Source organism: Fukomys damarensis, unplaced genomic scaffold, assembly GCF_012274545.1.
Source record: "Fukomys damarensis isolate Sample0158 unplaced genomic scaffold, DMR_v1.0_HiC HiC_scaffold_9, whole genome shotgun sequence".
NCBI lineage: Eukaryota > Metazoa > Chordata > Mammalia > Rodentia > Bathyergidae > Fukomys > Fukomys damarensis.
In genome coordinates, this window is record NW_022900921.1 from 824,413 (window position 1) to 835,820 (window position 11,408).

At 45.1% G+C, this 11,408-nt stretch overlaps 1 protein-coding gene across 1 annotated transcript in view; it reads right to left on the reverse strand.

Annotated features, from left to right (window-relative positions):
- The window catches only part of Canx (calnexin), a 41,890-nt gene extending 36,272 nt beyond the window's left edge, over nucleotides 1–5,618 (reverse strand). Inside the window, exon 1 of the mRNA XM_010623753.2 lies at nucleotides 5,605–5,618. The gene's annotated coding sequence lies outside the window, so the exon portion shown is untranslated. The remainder of the gene's footprint in view (nucleotides 1–5,604) is intronic.
- Nucleotides 5,619–11,408: the final 5,790 nt, after the last annotated feature.

Here is an 11,408-nt window from a genome sequence, read left to right on the forward strand (position 1 = left end):
CGCGCCCCGCGCTGCAGTGGAGACAGCGGCCGAGGTGGCCCGACCGTCACGTGCCGCAGAGCCAAGAGGCCTCGGTTAACACCGCCTCCGAGCGAGCTAGCCTCACCGCACGAAGCCCAGCCCCGCGCCCGCCCCTCGCTCCTGACTAGTTCGGGGTGACGCCAGGTCCCGCCCCTCCACGCAAGTTTCGAGAGTCGGTTGGTCGGCGCGGTCGTCGCTCTACACACCTTCGCCTACGCCCCCTAGGGCTATTCTTCGTGGAGGGTAAGGATTGGTTGAGAGTGAGGCAGGAAGTCACTGATGGTTTGGCAAAAGACAAAAGGGCGGGCCACGACGGGGATTCCGGGGCGCGCGCGCCTTGGGGCGGGGCGAGCTCGGCTCCGTTCCCGCGCCCTAATGCCGCTCGTCTGGCCGCGCGCGGCGCAACTTTTCAGTCTGACGGTTCCTGGCCCTCAGGTACCTCCTGAGCCCCGCGAGCGTATTTGGTGCCTTCGCTCCAAGGGTGCATGGCCGAGGACTGAAGGGATGGGAGATCGGTCGACCGATGCCGCGAGCGCGGGTCCAGCGCCATGGTTCCTGCACAGTCATTGTGCCAGGCCCAGGAGCCTGCCACCTCGAGCCTACGATGCAGCACGGTCCGGCAGAGACGATCTGGGGCTAAACTCCGCATTTGTGATATCTCCTGAAGATTAGACACAGGACTGAGATAAGGGGTGGTGCAGTGGGAAGATTTAAGAGCCGCCTCCATCTTTGTAACCTGCACGTTTTCTGCTATCAAGACACAGAACCTCAGAAAGTGGAGGAAGCCTAGGATTTTTCTAACTTCGGAGGTTCTGCTTTCTGCCCTCTATTTACATATGTGCTGCCGAAGTGAGCACATTCTGTTCTCCATTTGAGGACCCAAAAGCTCTAATGCCAGGGCGGGTGAGGGCAAGAATCGGCTGGTGTATCACTGGTAATAAGGCCATCTTGCTTCCTCCTGCACCTGGAAGAGAAAGAGATGGATCATTGTTTGATGTGAACAACTCTCAGCCTCTAAATTTGAGAATTTTGTTTTCCTTATTTACCTAGAGAACTGGATAATCAAAGCAGAACAAAATTCTGAAGCACAGCATGGTGGATCAGGCTTGTAGTCCCAGCTAATCTTAGTCCCAGCTTTCCAGAAAGCTGAGGCAGGAGGATCCCTTGAGCGCAGTAGTTGGAGGCCAACCTAGACACTATACTAAGACCCAGCCTTGAACCTAAGTAAATATGGTTGAAGGTGATGGCACAAGCTTATAATTGCAATACTCTGAGAGTTTGAGAGAGAAGGATCCCAAGTTTGAGCATAGTCTTGATAATTTAGTGAAATTCTGTCACAGTTTTTAAAGGGAGCTAGGGCCAGGTATGGTGAGGCCCGCCCATAATCCCAGCACTTGGGAGGCTGAGGTAGGATGCCAGGCCAGCCTGGGCTACACGATGAAGTTTAAGGCCCTCCTAAACTACACAGTGAGGCCCTGTCAAACAAACGGGCCAGAGATTTAGCTCAGTGGTTCTGCTTGCCTCAGAAAGACCAGAGTTCGATCCCCACTTAAAACACACACACACACACACACACACACACATAACAAGGAATTGGAATGTGTTTTGTACGTGTATGAACTCCATACAAGGAATGTAAATGTTTTGTTTTGGAATGTAAATTTCACAAACTACAACAAAAAGGAAGGGGATCAAGGGATAGGGGTGGAGAGAGGGAGAGAGGAGAAAGGTAAAGAAAAATTATGTAGAGGTACCAACGCCACACCAGGACTGTAAAGGTGTACTGCATTGTGTACTAATAAACTTCAAATATACGCACACACATATTAAGGGGACTGGGGATGTAGCTCAGTGCAAAGGCCCTGGGTTCAATCCCCAGTAACACACACATATGCATGTTCTGGGTGCCACAAGTTCAAAATAAGGAAGGAGTTTAAAAAGCAGTTAAGGGGGCTGGGTATTTAGCTCTAACACTGCATATGCCTCTCAAGTATAAGGCCCTGATTTGGATCCCCAGTACTAGGAGAAAAATAAAAAAGAGAAAAGGTAGTTAAGGGAACAATATATAGGCAAAACGACTACTCCAGAAAAGATGTTTAAAGATGATGGTACTTAAAAGAATTGAGTAGGTTTTGAAAGGTTTCTAGAATGGACAAGGACAGCACTCAAGAATCTGAGGCAGAAGAATTACTTCAAGTTCAAGGCCAGCCTGAACTACAAAGTGAAACCCTGTCTGAAAAAAAAGGAAACTGAGGGCAAAAACCCTGAAGAATGAGATCTTTTCTTGAGAATCCCAAAGGCATTTTGAGGTATTTGTTAAAGAAAATTACCAGAGCCAGGCATGTGCCAGTGTCAACTATTTGGAGACAGAGGCAGGAGGATCCCTTCATCCCGGGAGTTCAGGGCCAACAACATAGTGAGACCTTGTTTCAAAAAAGAAAAGAACTATAGTTCTTAGATGTAGAAGGGATGGGATATTGAATATATTTTGACTTTTAATCTGCACAACAGTTTTCAAAACAAATTATTTATACAGTAAGTCCCCGATTTACAAAGAGTTCTGTTCCGGGAGAAGATTCAGAAATCAGATTCATTACTATTCCGAGAAAGTGAGTCTTACACAGTATACCTGTGAATTTCTACAGTACATGTGTGAAAGTTTGCCACTGGAATACTCATAAATCAGTGACTTACTGTATCCTTTTTTAAATACACATGCCAGGGGGGCTAGGGATTTAGCTCAGTGGTTCTGCTGCCTGCCTTGCAAGTACAAGGACCTCAGTTTGATCCGGGGTCCAAATAAAAAAACAAAAACAAAACATTCCAGGCTGGGTGTGGTGATGTACACCTATAATCCCAGCATTTGGGAGGCTGAGGCAGGAGGATTGCACCACATAGTAAACTCAAGGTAAGCCTGGGCTATATAGTGAGATCTTGTCCTCCCTGCTAGGGATGCAGCTTACAGGTGGAGCACTTCTCTAGCATATGGGAGACTTTGGGTTCTATCCCCAGCACCACACACACACACACACACACACACACACACACACACACACATAAATAAATAAAATGAAATAAAATACACATACCTGTTGACCTAACAATTCCATCTCAGGAATATTTATTTATCTTTACTATCTACCCACCACTGATAGAATATCACCATTACACATACAGTACTTGTATATAAATGCATTCACAGAATAAGTGTGTTGCAGCATTGTTTGTAGTAAAAAAAATCAAACATGATCTAACTATCATAGAAAAGTGATTCAATAAGCTATAAGATCATGGACTGTTGTAAAGTATGAAGTTATATGTATACTGAGAAGGAATGATTGCCAAGATTTTTTTTTTTTTAATTTTTGAGACAGAATTTCCCTATGTAGTTCAGGCTGGCCTGGAACTCATGGAAATCTACCTGCCTCGGCCTCCTAAGTGCTGAAATCACAGGCATGTGCCACTACACCCAGCTGCAAAAATTTTTTTAAGACAATCTCATAAAACTGCCCAAACTGGGGCGGGGGATTTAGCTCAGATACACCATGGATGCACCTTGAGCCCACAGTCTGTTTTTTTGGTACTGGGGATTGAATTCAGGACCTTGTGCTCTCCAGGCAGATGCAGTGCCACTGAGCTAAATCCCCAGCCCCTGAGACCATACTCTTAAGTGATATAATTGACACCTGTGTTTAAATACCACATTGCTTTGCTGGTGTGAGAAACCAAAAGTGGAAATAAGGACTGAAATACACATTAGATATTGGTTGCTGATTTTTGTTTTGATTTTTTTGTACTGGGGATCAAACTCTGGACCATGTACTTGTGAAGCAGGTGGCAGTACCACTGAGCTAAATCCCCAGCCCAGTTTTGATTTTTTTGAGACAGGGACTTGCTATGCATTTCATTCTGGCTTGGAATGCACCATGCAGCCCAGACTGGCATCAAACTTGCAGCTATCCTGCCTCAGCCTCCTGAGTGCTGGAATTACACATGTGTCCCACCATGCCTGGCAAAAATGTATAACAGATATTTGGAAATTTGAATGAAAAATTGAGGGCCGGGGAGTTGGCTCAGTGGTTTCACCACCTGCCTCGAAATGGCAAGGGCCCAAGTTCAAGTTCGATCCCCGGTACCAAAAAACAAAATGAATAAAACATTGAAATGAGAAGGGGAACAAGGGAGGGAAAGGGAGAAAGGAAAGAAGAGACAAAAAAAAAAAAAAGATTGGAAGTAAAAAATGCAAACAAGCCTCATGAGGTCATAGGTGGTGCTTTTTGGAGGTGGCTGGATCTAGAGTATGAGATGCTGGGATCAAGGGTGTGTGATTACTAAATCAGCCCACTGACTTCTGGGTAGGATTAAGGTGCCCCACCCTGGGTGGGCATGTCGCCTGGATAAGATATGAGGGACAGAAAGAGGGTCCCTGCTCTCGTAGTTTGCTGTCAGCCAACTCTGAACTAAAACCTCTACAAAAAAACTTTCCTCCTTTAACTTCAGGTTTTGGGTACTTTGTCTCAGCAACAACAAAAGTAACTAAGGCACAGCAATATTCTAGTGCGAAAAAAATGTTTTGTTTTTTTTTGGTACTGGGAATCAAACTCAGGACCTCGTACTTGCAAGGCAGGCAGGCACCAGAACCACTGAGCTAAATCCTCGATGCAGAAAAAATCCCATTTTATCCATTCACAGGTAACAGACACCTGTGCTGTTACCAATTTTTGTCTATTATGATATAAAACTGGGGATACATGATACACATTTTACAGCTCTTTGTATAGACATATATTTTAATTTCTTTTAACCTAACATCTCCCCCCTCCCCCGCTTTGGTACCAAGGATTGACCTCAGTATGTTGCACATGTGAGGCAGGCGGTGGCACCACTGAGCTAAATCCCCAGCCCCCTTTTTCTTGATTTACTATCTAAATTGGTAATGTATCTTCCTGGTACTTCCTAAAAAGACTTTTTTTTCTTCTCGCAATACCGTGAATCAAACAATTTTTTGGATTGGGGGGGTACCAGGGATCAAACTCAGGACCTTGCACTTGCGAAGCAGGCGGTGGAACCACTGAGCTAAATCCCCAGTCCTCAAACAAAGTTTTTAAAAAGTGAAAATAGAAAGAAAAAATGGAAACAAAGCTTTTGTATATAGGAAAGGGAGGGGGCTGGGGGAAATGGAAAAAAATAGAAGAGTCAGGATATATCATATATAGATGCAAATTCCCTATGATGAGTGTTATCATTATGTATATCTAAAATGTACCAATAAATGTTTTGCTTCATAATAGGTAACCCTACCTCTAAAACAAAATAAAAACAAAAACATCTCTTCTAGTCCTGGTTTTGAGATGGGAGTCTCTCAATATTGCCCAGGCTTGAGCTGGATATGGTGATGAACGCCTGTAATCCCAGCACTTGGGAGGCTGACGTAGGAGGATCACCATGAGTTCAAAGCCAGGCTGGGCTACATAGCGAATTCAGTCAAGGACAGCCTGAACTACATAGCGAGACTCTGTCTCAAAAAAAATTTTTTTTTGCCCAAGCTGGCCCCAAACCACTGGGCTCAAAGGATCCTACTACCTCAGCCTCCTGAGCAGCTGACACTACAGGATCATGCAACCCACTGTGGTTTGACACAATTTATATAAAAACTGTGTTGAGATAGGAGCTATAATCCGGGTGTGGTGACACATGCCTGTAATCCCAGCACTGGGGAGGCTGAGGCAGGAGGATCACTGTGAGTTGGAGACCAGCCTGGGCTACATAGTGAGTTCCAGGTCAGTCTCAACTACATAGTGAGACCCTGTCTCAAACAAAAGCAAAAACAAAAACAGAATTAAAAAAAAAAGATAGGAGCTACAAAGTATAAAGTTTGACTATTTTAATTGATTCTGTTTTTAGTAAACTTGGTTGTACAAACATTACCACAGCCCAAATGTAGAATATGCTCAGCACTAAAAGCTTTGTGTTGCAATCAACTTCCAACGAACCCTGACAACCACTGGGATGTCTGTCCCTCTGCAGATCCCATTTTCTGAGGTCACATATAAATAATGTTGAATGATATTGCACCAGACCCAACACAGCAAACTGACTTTCATCACAGTAAGAGCTTTCCTGGGCTGCAAAGGCTCTGCAGCAGTTAAGTAAGCTGTAAACAATTAACTAGTTAACCTGTAGCCAAATAAGGGGTAGCCAGTCCAGGTGCTTTGCTGCCCCATTGCTGCTTCCCTATGGATGCTGTGTGATCCCACACTGGGAGAGTTCTCAGGTCTGCTCTGCTTCTGGCAGTTGCTAGATTTCAACATTGTATTTTGTGTGATTCTGTTCAAGTAAGCTAGTACTATTTTTAGAAGGTCTAGGGAATTTTCCTTGTAATTATGGACTCATACAGATGAAGTCCTTTGCATCTGACTTCTCTCACTTTGAATGTTTCTGCAGTTTATTAATGTTGCACCCTGCATCAGTACTTCACCCTTTTGAGAGGGGCACCAGGGATCAAATTTGGGTCCTTGCATTTGCAAGGCAGGTGGCAGAACCACTGAGCTAAATCCCTGGCCCGTTTTTTGGGTGGGGTTTTTGTTTTTTGTTTTTGTTTTTGTTTTTTTTGAGACAGGGTCTCACTATGTAGTTGGAACTCACCTGGAACTCACTACTATGTAGCCCAGGCTGGTCTCGAACTCACAGCGATCCTCCTGCCTCAGCCTCCTGAGCGCTGGGATTACAGGTGTGCACCACCATGCCCAGCTGTACTTCACCCTTTTTACTGTTGAATAATATTCTTTTATTTGGATTTACAGTTTGTTTTCGTGGTACAGAGGATTGAACCCAGAGCCTTTGTCCTTAGCTACATCCCCATCACTTTATTATTATTTTATTGTATTATTATTATTTTGTTTTGTTTTGTTGAGACAAGGTCTTACTACGTAGTTAAGACTGACCTAGAACTCACTGTGTAGCCCAAGCTGGTCTCGAACTCACAGCAATTCTCCTGCCTCAGACTCCTCAGTGCTGGGATTACAGGTGTGCACCACCACGCCTGGCTATTTTTTATTCTTTAGACACAGTGTTGCTACGTTGTCCAGGCTAGGGTAGAGCTTGTGATCCTCCTGTCTCAGCCTACTAGTGTGCTGGGATTACAGGTGAATATTTTGTCTATCAATGGCTGAAGGACATTTCGACTGTTTCCTATTTTTGGTTATAGTAGGTATCGCTACTATGAACGTCTGTACGTAACTATTTGTGTGGACATGTTTCCAATTCTCTTTGGGAAGAATGGGAGTGGAAGTGCTGATTTGTAAGCTGAGTTTAGGTTTACTTTTTTAAAGAAATTGCCAACTTGCTGTCCACAGTGCTGTTCACTTTACATTCCCATTTAGGAGAGTCCCAGTTTCTCCACGCCTGTGCGGACGCTTGCCACGGCCTTCCTGACCCCAGCCCTTGTAGTGGAAGGCAGGACTGTTCCCAGCCCAGTAGCTGCAGGCAGGAGAGACAAGTCAGAGCAGCCGGTCATGCCCTCTGCAGCCATCCCACAGTGAAGGGCCTCAGGCAATCGTGGTGAGGTCTAATCTGGTTTTCCGCAACCTGTCATAACACTCAATTTCTCATGCTTTGGTTGGTTCTAATAATTTTCTCAATTTTATAGTGGTTTTCTGGGGACAGCAGAATTGGCTGCTCTCCTTACAAACTGCTACCCTGGCTGCTTAACGTTGAAGATGGCTTTCTCTGTGTGCCTTTCCTCAGTGGTCTGCTTGCTCTGGCCTCTATTCCACACCACCCCGCCTGCATCAGAGCATCAGCTAGGGCGCCTCTCCAAGCCTGATGTCCAGACCACACTGCAGCCCTGTGGCAGCATTTCTGGGAAAGCACTGTGCACGCCAGCCATCTGAGACTCAATACACTTACACGAATTAGAAACCACTGAAAACTCGCACTTAGTAAGTTCACATCAGTCATATATCAATAAATGGGGAGAGGGTGGGGGATGCAGCTCAGCAGCACTGTGCCTTCCTGGCAAGCACAAGGTCCTGGTTCATCCCAGTACCACAAACAAACAAACAAACAAACAGGGAGAAAGGAGATGTCTTTACAGTAGCATGCTGAGGGCCAATTGGCAAGTATGAAGTAGGTGGTGAAATTGGAAAATATTTTCTGACCATATTGACAAAAATTAGACCAGGGAGCTAGAGATGTAACTCAGCATCACAAATTTAGGGCCCAGCCTAAGCAATTTAGTGATTCTGCAAAGAACCCATCTCAAAATTAAAAAAAAAAAAAAAGGGTAAGGGTATAGCTCAGAGGAAAGGCACTGGATGGATTCAACCCCTAGTAGTAGGGGGGAAAAAACTACATGGTTTTTTTTGTAGGTTTTTTTGGTACCAGGGATCAAACTCAGGACCTTGCACTAAGGGGAATTTTTTATAAGGGACAGGGTATTTTTATACTCTTTTTTGTTGTTGTTTGGAGACAGAATCTCACTATGTACTGTAGGCTGCCTCTGAACTATGTTGCCCAGGCTAGCCTCAAACTCACTGGTCTTCCTGACTCAGTCTCCCATCCCAAGTGCTGGGACTACAGGAGTGTGCACCATGCCTGACTGCTTGTAGTTAAGAAAGCCCTTTGCAACAGCCAAGTGTCACTCAGAGGAGAATATACACTGATGGACTGAGGGGTACACAGCTGGGATGTGTACAGATGGTCCAAAAATATGACAGGCAGGTGAGTGTCCACAGTCTGGGTGATGGGAATGCAGGTACTCCTCATAAAATTTAGACATTCAGAACATTTTTTAAGTTTGAAATTAATTCCAATTTTTTAAAAGCCAGGCTTTCCTTCTTTTGAGTTTTTTGTTTTTGTTTTTGTTTTGTTTTTTTTGGTGTCAGGAATCAAACTCAGGACCTTGTGCTTGTGAGGCAGGTGCGGAGTTACTGAGCTACATCCCCATCCCTAAGCCAGGCTTTCCCAATTCAAGACGATTGTCCAAAGCCTATTTTGGAAATTGAAAGCACAGAACACACTTCTGGTTCTCGCAAAATGCCTCAGACTTTCACTGAAAGGCAACAGCCATCTGGATAAGAAGGAAGTAATCAGGCTAAACTGACCACACAATGTCATTAAATTTTCATAAATATAAACTCACTTTAAAAAAAAAGTAGGCTGGGGGGCCGGGGATTTAGCTCATCGGTTCGGTGGCCTGCTTCGCAAGCACAAGGACCCGAGTTCAATTCCCGGTACCAAAAAAAAAAAGTAGGCTGGGGATTTAACTCAGTGGTTCAACCTGCCTGGCAAGCACAATGTCTGGAATTCAATCCCTATACCAAAAGAGAATATGAATTCACTATACACTCACTAATATACATTCATTCAGCTTGCCTATAAATAAAAAGCCATAGTCTATAAAGTTACATATAAAACATCCAAAAATCAAATTAACATTTAAATAAGACAGCAAAGCTGGGAGTGTTGGCACACACCTAAAATGCCAGCCCTCAGGAGGCTGAGGCAGGAGGACTGCACAGAGTTTAAGGCCAGCCTGGGCAAATTAGTGAGATCATTTCAAAATAGAAATTAAAAAAACCAAAGGACGAAAGTACAAAGTCCTGAGTTCGATCCCCAGTACCAAAAAATAAACAAACAAAAACAAACAAAGGGGCACCGCAGATTTGGATCAGTGGTTCTGCCGCCTGCCTCACAAAGCAACGTCCTGGGTTCAATCCCTGGTACCACACACACAAAGAAAGGATTAGTCCTGTAGCTCAGTGTGAAGGCCCTGGTCTCAATGCCCTTTATCACAAAAATAAATAGAACAACAGGAATGTTTTTCTGCTGGAAGTAAATGTCACCAGTAAGTAACCCTGCCCTGGTCCCAACCTCCTGCCTGCGGCCCAGGTCCAGAGCCTGGCCGCACCGCTTGGTGCATTCTGGGGAGCACCCTCTTCCAGTGACTGCAATCTTCTCTTCCAGATGGGTGGCACCCTCTCTCACAGCTCTGTCTCAAACACAGGGCTCTAAACTGTGACTCACCCAGGTCGTACTTACCAGAGCAGGGGGTAAACTCCGATGCTGAAAGTTTTCAGATCTTTTTCTAAAATCAAAATATAAACATGTTTTTGTGTACAATAATTGCGTATCCCAGGAAATATCCATGGAATTATTATTGCTGCTGCTGTTGTTGTTGTTATTATTTTGGTACTGGAGAAGGAACTCGGGACCTTACACCTGCGAGGCAGGTGCAGCACTGCCGAGCTAAATCCCCAGCCCCTTGTGGAATGAAGTTGAAGGAGTATGCTTGGGGCCGGAGCAGCAGTGCTCTGGAGACCACCAGCCACTGATGCTGCCCCTGCTTCTGCACCCATGCTTGCCCCAACAACCCTGGAAGGAAGGCAGAATAAGGCCTGGTGAAGCCTGAACAGAGTTAGGCTAACCTAGCAACTTAGTGAGAACCTACCTTAAAATACAAAATAAAGGGCCGGGGATTTGGCTCAGTGGTGCCGCGACCTGCCTCGCAAGCGCAAGGTCCTGAGTTTAATCCCTAGTACCAAAAAAAAAAACCCCAAAAAACAAAAATCAAAATAAAATAAAGGGCCGAGTACGCATGCCTATGATCCCAGCACTTGGAGGCTTAGGCAGGAGGTTCACCAGTAGTTGAAGGCCATTCTGCACTATACAAAACCCTATTAAAAAACAAAAAACAGGGGGCTGGGATTTAGCTCAGGGGTTCGGTGGCCTGCCTTGCAAGCGCAAGGACCGGAGTTCAATCCCCGGTACCAAAAAATAAACAAAAAGAGCCAGAGGTGTACCTCAGTGCAAAGGTCCTGGGTTCAATCCCAATACGAAAATGAGAGACCGGGGAGGGGGGAGTATGTTCTCTGCAATCAGACTAGCAAAGACAGGCCCCTTGCAAAGCAGGGAGCGGTCTGGGTAGATCAGAAGACGGGGCAGCGTGTGCTGTGCAGCGCGGGTAGAACCAGTCAACTCCAAGCCAGGGTAGGAGGTGGGGCACTGAGGAAAGCACACACATCTTTTTTAAGCAGGGTGGGTACCGGGGATCGAAATCCAGACCTTATGCTTGAGAGGCAGGCCGCAAAACCACTGAGCTAAATCCTCAACTATACACATCTTTTTGTAACTCTTATTTCTTATGTGTTGTTCTGTCTGGATGACCATTTTTATCAAGTATCTGTATAGATACAGATGCAGAATTGTTGCCTGGAGTGGTGGGGCATGCCTGTAATCCCAGCACTGGGGAGGCTGAGGCAGGAGGATCGCTGTGAGTTGGAGCCCTGCCTGGACTACATAGTGTCTTCCAGGTCAATCTCAATTACATAGTGAGACCCTGTATCCAAAAAAAAAAAAAAAAAAAAAAAAAAAAAAAAAAAAAAAAA